The sequence below is a fragment of the Megascapheus bottae genome, chromosome 4 (genome assembly GCF_031878675.1).
Source record: "Megascapheus bottae isolate mThoBot1 chromosome 4, mThoBot2.hap1, whole genome shotgun sequence".
Lineage (NCBI taxonomy): Eukaryota > Metazoa > Chordata > Mammalia > Rodentia > Geomyidae > Megascapheus > Megascapheus bottae.
This window is the reverse complement of record NC_143512.1, coordinates 63,465,558-63,473,662: the sequence shown is the minus strand read 5'-3', so window position 1 is coordinate 63,473,662 and position 8,105 is coordinate 63,465,558.

Sequence of the window (8,105 nt, the reverse complement as noted above, 5' to 3'; positions counted from 1 at the left end):
GAAAACATGCCAGTAATCCTAGCTACCCAGGAGGCTGAGCTCTGAGGATCAAGGTTCAAAGCCAACCCAGGCACTAAAGACCTGAGTCTCTTATCTCCAATTAACTGCCAGAAAACTGGAAGTGGTGCTGTGGCTCAAGTGGTAGAATGCCAACCTTGAACTGAAGAGGCCAGGGACAGAATCCAGACCCAGAGTTCAAGCCCCACGACGAACAAAAAAAAACAAAGCAAAAAAAAATAAAAACAGAAAACAGAATAGTAACATCTTCAATGTTGTTTTCTGTGTTCTTATTCTCTTAAAATGTGTTTACTGGGCTGGGAGTTTAACCTAGCAGTAGAGTACTTGCCTAGCATGCACAGAGACCATGGTTGGATTCCTCAGTACCAAATGCATAGGAAAAAAAAAGCCAGAAATGGTGCTGTGGCTCAAATGGTAGAGCTCTAGCTTTGAGAAAGCCGAAGAACAGTGCCCAGGCCCTGAGTTTAAGGCCCAGAACTGGAAAAACAAACAAAAAAAGTGTTTACTATTTTAATCCTCAAAAATGTACCTAGGAATGAAGTTTATGGGACTTAAAATTGAGGTGATTTGAGTGCTCCTCTGAAAGAAATAGGAAAACAAAACAAATACCCCATGCCCTAAGCTGCTCCAGCACCATCCAACACAAGTGGAAATGACAGAAGTCCAGTTGGAAAGTGACTTCAGCTTCAGCTGATAGTGATGAAAATAACTAACTTTTGTAAATTATATAAAAATATAAGACGATGTGAGTGAATTTTTAGACTCTTGAATGAGGGCTAGAAAAGATGCTTGCAAGCTTGAGTTTCACAGAAAACCTGTCTTCAGTGTACTCATTCTACAGGTGAGAAACTAAGGAATTGGCCAGAGCCTTCCCCATGCCACACTGAAAAAGTCTTTGAAGAGCTGTGGTTACATAGTCTTCCATGAGGAACAATGGATTTCAGGTTTCCCTAAAAATATAATTCATTTTCTTTTCCATAAAACAAGCGCTTGGGGTGGGAGTGTAGCCTGGTGGTAGAGTGCTTGCCTAGCATGCATGAAGTCCTGGGTTTGATTTCTTGGTACCACATACACAGAAAAAGCTAGAAAGTGTGCTGTGGCTCAAGGGTAGAGTGCTAGCCTCAAGAAAAACTCAAGTACAGTGCCCAGGCTCTTGAGTTCAAGACCCAGGACTGGCAAAAAAAAAAAAAGCAAGAGCTTAGCAATATTATGACTAGGCCATAACATAGTTTGGGGGCACTTGATAAGATGTCAAGTTTCATCTATTATATAAAAATATGAACTAACCAGATGAAATTCTCTCCCCTCACCCCTAGGCTTGAACTCTAGGCCTGGACATTGTCCCTAAGCTTTTTAGCTCAAGGCTACAACCCTACCCCTTGAGCCACATCTCCACTTCCAGTTTTTTGACTGGTTAATTGGAGATTAGAGTCTCACAGACTTTAATGCTCAGGCTGGCTTTGAACTGGTTTTGATTCATGATCCTCAGATCTCAGCCTCCTGCATAGCTAGGATTTCAGGCGTGAGCCACCACGCCTGGCCCAGAAGAGAGTCTTAAAAAGAATGCCAGCTGAAGTTCAAGTGCCAAGGGTCGAAAATTTTTTAACACATTTAAATCAGTTTTTTTAAAACATCGTATTAACTATTTGTAATTTCATGAGATATGCCATAGCAGTCATAAAATGTGACATATTGCTTGATGCTTACATGGTATAATACAAAGATACTGACACACAGTAGGTCTCCACAAATAATTGTTAAACAAAATAATGGAATACAAAATATCACAAGAGTGTAGTTTATATGACGAGTTAAAATTGAATAGAAGTAAGCAGCCAAATAAATGAAGTACAAATACTTATAGATAAGCGGAATTCTCTTATTTCTTTTTTTCCATATATTTTTATTGTAATTAATAGAAGGGTTACATTATATTCACCAGACAGAAGATGCATTACTTCACATACATTGATACCCTTTCTCATGTCGTGGTCCCCATTTCCCTCCCTCCCTCCCCCGCTCATCTTGATTTTTCCCCCTTCCCTATCCAATTTCAAATAACCAATTAAGCACATATAGAATATATCATGTAATAAGGTGAAATATTGTCACAGTATGAGATAACCAAGGGATAGCAAGAGATGAGAGATAACATAGTACATTAAGAACAACAGTCACTCATTATATGGCTTTTGTTTCTATATCCTGGAGGTCCTTACTCTTCTTAATTATTTCATATTCAAGATTTGTGCTTTCTTTCCAGCTATTAGCCAGTCTCTCTGCTTTTCTGTTTTGTCATCAATGTCTCCTCTTCCTCCTCTTTTTCTTTCGCCTTCGTTCTCCTAGCCTCCTCCTCCTACCTTCTTTGTATAACTGAAATTCCTAAAAATAAAGGAATACCAATACGTCAAAATAATAATAATTGTATCTCTAATGTAAGTTTTAAGACTAAAAGGCTTTGTTCTTTGCAATGACCAAAGTTCCACAAAAGCAACAAACTCTAGATGAGGGAGGTAAGGATAGTTATTAACTTTGACTATCCTGTCCCTTTAAACAAGTTTCTGTGGATGAATGATCTAATATGTGCAGTGTCAATCAACATCAACAATAACAAAAAAGGCATGGCTGTATTTCTGGAAGAAATTTTGGAATCAGATAAGAATTTAAATTTACTAAAGACTAGTTGAAATGAGTGAAACTTTTCTTTAAGCCTCACTGGTAAATGTAAATTTAAATTAATTTATTTTGCATCACAATTTTGGACAAAATTCAAAACTTTAATTAGAGGACATGTAAGAGTAACCAGCTAATTTTCTCTCAGTTTGATAGTCTATATCCAGTGGCTTCAAATGCTGTTTAAGGGGCATGAAAAAATATGATAAACACAATGAAAGGAAAGTATCTGCCCAGTGTTCTGTTTAGAATATTCTCTCCTAGATAAATTCTTTCAGGCTGTAACATAAAGTGTTTTGATAACACACTACATCCTTTGCATGACCCCAACAGGACTGCATTTTATTTGACTTTGGTTTATTTGTACTATGCCCTCTTCCCAAGTGGTTTACAATGAAACACAAACATTTTTTAAGACAAAAAAAAATTGGACAAGGCAAGCAGTGGGATTCAAATGTAAAACTTGGTTCAGAGCTTCCTCATGGCCATGAGCTAAGGGAAATGAGAATATTTCCACTCCTCATGGTTAAGTAAAAGAATCCTAAAGTCTTCCCCTACCCAAGTTCTGTGAGGAATTTTCAGACGACTCAAAAGTCTAAGAATGACTCTACCCAACAATTTCAGTCATCTTTTTGTAGCAAGAAAAGTTGTTTGTTGTCCAAATAACTTTGAAATTGCTGTTTTTGGAAGTAGTGAGTCCCTAGAGTTATTTTTTATATATATTCTGCCCTTTAAAGTCACTAAGGACTTAATATCAAATCTTGCTTTGCTCAGTTTGCTTCTCTAAAAATGAACTTAATGAAAGAATCTACCTCATAGGTTGGTGGAGAAATGAGTGAATGTCTATAAAACCGCTTATTTCTATAAAGCAGTACACCCTCCGTTAAGATGTGTATAGTCTTTTTTATTTCCTCTTGGCTACCTCAAATTCCTTTGGGAAGAACACATGGCATTTGTGTCTGACACAGAATAAACAATAATTATTCCCTGGGAATGCCACCATTGTCGTTATTTCTTAATTTATTATTTATTTACTGTTATTGTAAAAGTGATGTATAGAGGGGTTACTGAAGTCAGGTAATAAGTACATGGCATTTTGAAGAGTGCCATCCCCCCCTTGTCTTCTACAAGTCTTTTTTTCCCTCCCTCCCTCTCCTACAAGTTGTATAGTTCAACCTTCTGTCTAGTGAATATCACTGCTGCATCTGCTCACCTTTTATCCCACCATTTCTGTGCTTCCCTTTTCCCCAAAATAGATAAAATATTCTATGTAAATAGAATACAAAAGGTACAGATATAAAAAAACAGCAACACAGAAGAGAAAAACAAAAAGCAAAATGACAACAACAAAACCCCTTTATTTCCTTTCCCTGGAGTTCATTTCAATGAACATCATTTTATATGATGCATATAGCTCCTGAGCCTCTGTAATCCTCTCCTAAGAGTAGCTTCCTTTGGTCTCACTGTATGAATGTTTAGAGTCCTGTTTAATATATCACATCCAAGTGTATTTTTTTTTCATTTTTGCCATCCACTGTGTTTACTTATAGATTTATAGGCACTCTAATTACTACAAACCATACAACCTATGTTTCTTTGGGTCTGGCTTACTTCGCTTTATATAATTTTTTCCAAATCTTTCAATTTTTTTTATGAATCCACCATTATCTTTCATCTTTACCAACAAAGCAAATATGTGAATACTGGTTAGGGTGAAGTGATTGCAATATTCAGTTTTACTGAGTGATAGGACAGGAGTTTGAGGTGAAGTGGGTATCACAGAGATTATCAAATAGTTGATGCTTTTTTATTGCGTGCTATCATTCCTCTGGGTTCTGAAGACCTGTCACGTTCAATAACCTCCTGAAACTCTTGGAAGGCAAAATGCCTCTGTCAAAGAATGAGCCATAAGCCAAGGGTTGGATGTCTAGAGCAGGGCCAGGAGCAAGGAGTCAGTAGAGGATCAGCCCTCACAAGCCATCTTTGTCTAGAGAGAGCCCTACCTATCTCCAGATTCCCTTTGTTTTGCTCCCTCTGTGGGTACCTCTCACTTGGTCCCAAAGAGTTCTTGTCTGATTGAAAGCTTCAGCTCACATCTTTGCTATTCCTGTCACCCAGGAACTCTTTCCCTCTTGTCTCCCATCTTTTTTGCCTCTATCTCCACCCACATCTCATGGATATGTCTGCCTTCTCTTTACCTTTTCCCTCATCCTTTGCATTACCAAGCACTCTTCCCTGTCCTCAGCTTTCTCTTCTCTTGTGTTCTGTATCTGTTTATCCAGTCATTTCAGGGCATGGCACAGAATTACAATGGATATTGCCTTATTCCTTAGACCCAGAATCCTGTGCTCATATTCTCCATTGAGCTAATGGATCCCGCAAAAGAGCCATTTAGGCCATTCTCGTTGGTAATATTAAGCCCATTATTTAATTTATTCCTACAGCTACTGCACTCAGTGTGTTGCCAGAGGCATCTTGTGCAGATGAAACTAGAAGCCAAAAGATTAAGGGATTCAGCTGAGGTCCAGCCAGAGGTAGTAGACTGGTTCAAAAATCAGACCCAAATTCCTAACATCTTTGAATATGTTATTCTAACTAATGCACTTAATCTGCAGCTTTAGATATTCTGTATAAAATCCCCAAAGTCTAAGACTGTAAGCGTTTTTGTTTCCAGTTCCTGCCTGAAGAATTTTCATTGGCTACACATTTGCCAACAGGAATAACTTAAGGTGCTTGAAACATCTGGTAGCCAAAAAATAAGGAGTTAAATAATTAATTTAAGTAACAGTAATGTCCCTTGGGGTTTCCTTCAGGTACCTAATCTGCTATCGGAAAACAAAAGTGGCCTTCACTATGACAGCTCTGATAAACAGGGACATTTGTGGAGCTGTTTTCTCCATTGGAACATTAGGTAACTGAGGACACCACTCTCAAAGGGAAAGTCTACAGCTTGGAATTGCTTTTCTGCAGATATATTATGTATGCTTCAATTGCAGGCGAAGACAAGCATGATATAACCAATGTGCTATTCAATCTACACTTGAGTGAATACAGGACTACATTCTACCAACTGAGGTGGGCTGAAGCTAGAATGTGTCCATTAGTCTAATCTCCATGGACTAATTCTAAGAGAGACTTAACATAGTTGCAAGTAACCTTTGGGTTGGAGGATTAATGTTAATTAGTTATTAATGTGGAGAGTCCTGGTCTTAACCCTTTGTTGTCTTTTTTTCTTTTGCTGTTGTTGTTGTAGATACTATCCTCTTTTTACGGATGAAGAGACTGAAGCCAAAGAAGTAAAATAACAAAGATTTGAACACACAGATCTCTATTTTTTATAATAACTTGGAGGATATTGGCAAAGAGAATGAATCAATACACTCATTAGATTAACAACAGAGAATATTATAATGTCTATAAATTTATGTCAGGCCCTACATCCCTACAGGCCAGGTGTCATCTCCACTTACAAACAAGGGAAAGGGGATCAGTAACCTCTCAGGTGTTATCAGAAAGTTCTAAGTGATATCACTATCAGAACATTTATACCTCAGGGTACAAGTATCTAGTGTGTCCAAAAAATGCTATCCATAAAATGAAACACTATTTTCCACTAGGTTTGCATATACAAAGGACTTGCAAAGAATTCTGAGAACCTGTCTCCTTCTTGGAAGGAAAATACCTGAGCATACAATCCCCTCAGAAAGGGAGAACAGACCTGAAAGATGCAGAAACTAGATGTTGAGTTGCAGTTCACATCCTGGATCTGTTCCAGCCTGAACCCTTGGATTTTACAGTCACATAAGCCAATTAATATTCCATTTTCTCCTTTCTCCTTCTTCTCTTGTCCTTCCTTTTTTGCTTATTTTTTAATTTTTGTTTTATTATTATTTTTTTCCTAGTGCTGGGTTTGAACTCAGGGTCTGAGCACTATCCTTGGGATTTTTCCTCAAGGCTAGCACTCTGCCACTTGAGCCACAGCACCACTTCCTATGTATGTGGCACTGAGGAATGGAATCCAGGGCTTCATGCATGCTAGGCAAGCAATCTACCACTCGGCCAAACTCCCAGCCCCTTTGCTCATTTTTTAAATTGTTTATTGGATTAAATTTGTTAGGATTGGTGGTGTTTCATTGTAATAGTATAATCGTTTCATTTCTTAATTCAAATAGCTTTTGATTATCAGGTGTCTGTGGCTCGTATCTGTCCATCAGGAGGCTGAGATCTGAGAATCACAATTCAAACCCAGCCTAGGCAGGAAAGTCCTTGAGTCTCTTATTTCCAATTAACCACCAGAAAAACCAGAAGTGGTTCTGTGGCTCAAAGGGGTGGAGCACTAGCCTTGAGTGAAAAAGCTCAGCGGCAGCGCCCAGGCTCTCAGTTCAAGTCCCATGACTGATGAAAAAAGAGATCTTTCTTTTTTCGGGGGTGTGGGGGTGTGGGTCATGGGGCTTGTACTCTAGGCCTGGGCCCTGTCCCTGAGCTCTTCAGCTCACAGCTACCACCCTACCCCTTGAGCCACAGCCCCACTTCCAGTTTTTTAGTGGTTAACTGGAGATAAGCATCTCACAGTCTTCTAGAGCTGCCTTTGAACGTCAGTCCTCAGATCTCAGACTCCCGAGTATCTAGGATTACAAGTATGAGCCACTGTGCTTGACAAAAGAGAGCTTTTTATGAGATGAATATTCTCCCAGATCATTCTCCCCCATATATTCCATAGGGTAGGTGATACTCAGGGTACTTCTCTATCCCTAGAAACTAAAATAGGTATTGTCTCTAAACATTGGCTGTGACTGATTTAAATGCAGCTCAGACTTATCGTATTCAAATTTGAAATCATATTCTGTACTGAGAACATACTCCTTCTATTCTCCTAATCTCCACTAACTTATGCACACATTTTATGCCTGAACTGGTATGTAAAAAGGTAACAAAATCAGATCTTTGCCCTCATGGAGCTTTCATTCTAGAGAGACAGACAACAAGTAAGCACATATGTAAATAATGGACAAATGGGAAACAAATTAAGATAGATTGAAGAAATTGAGTTTGCTATTCTTAATGGAGTAGATGGAGGTAGCTTCCCTGAGAATGCTTTTGAACAGAGAGGACTGAATGACAGAAGGAACAAAGAGACTATCTGGAGAGAGAATGGGTAAGCAGGTTCTAGAGAAAAGGTTCTAGGAGAAAAGTCTAGCTGGAGCAAGAGAAATGTGAGGAGGTCACAAGAGTATGTGGGAGCCACATTACTGTGGAATATTATAGATATGGTAAGAATGTTGCATTTTCTTCTGTTTCTGATGGGGAAGTTGGAGATAAGGATCTGTTTGGCGCCTGTGTGTGGAGAGTAGATTACAAGGGTCCATAGGAAAAGCAAAGAAGCCATTGAGGGAACCATTGTAGTTGTCTAAGGT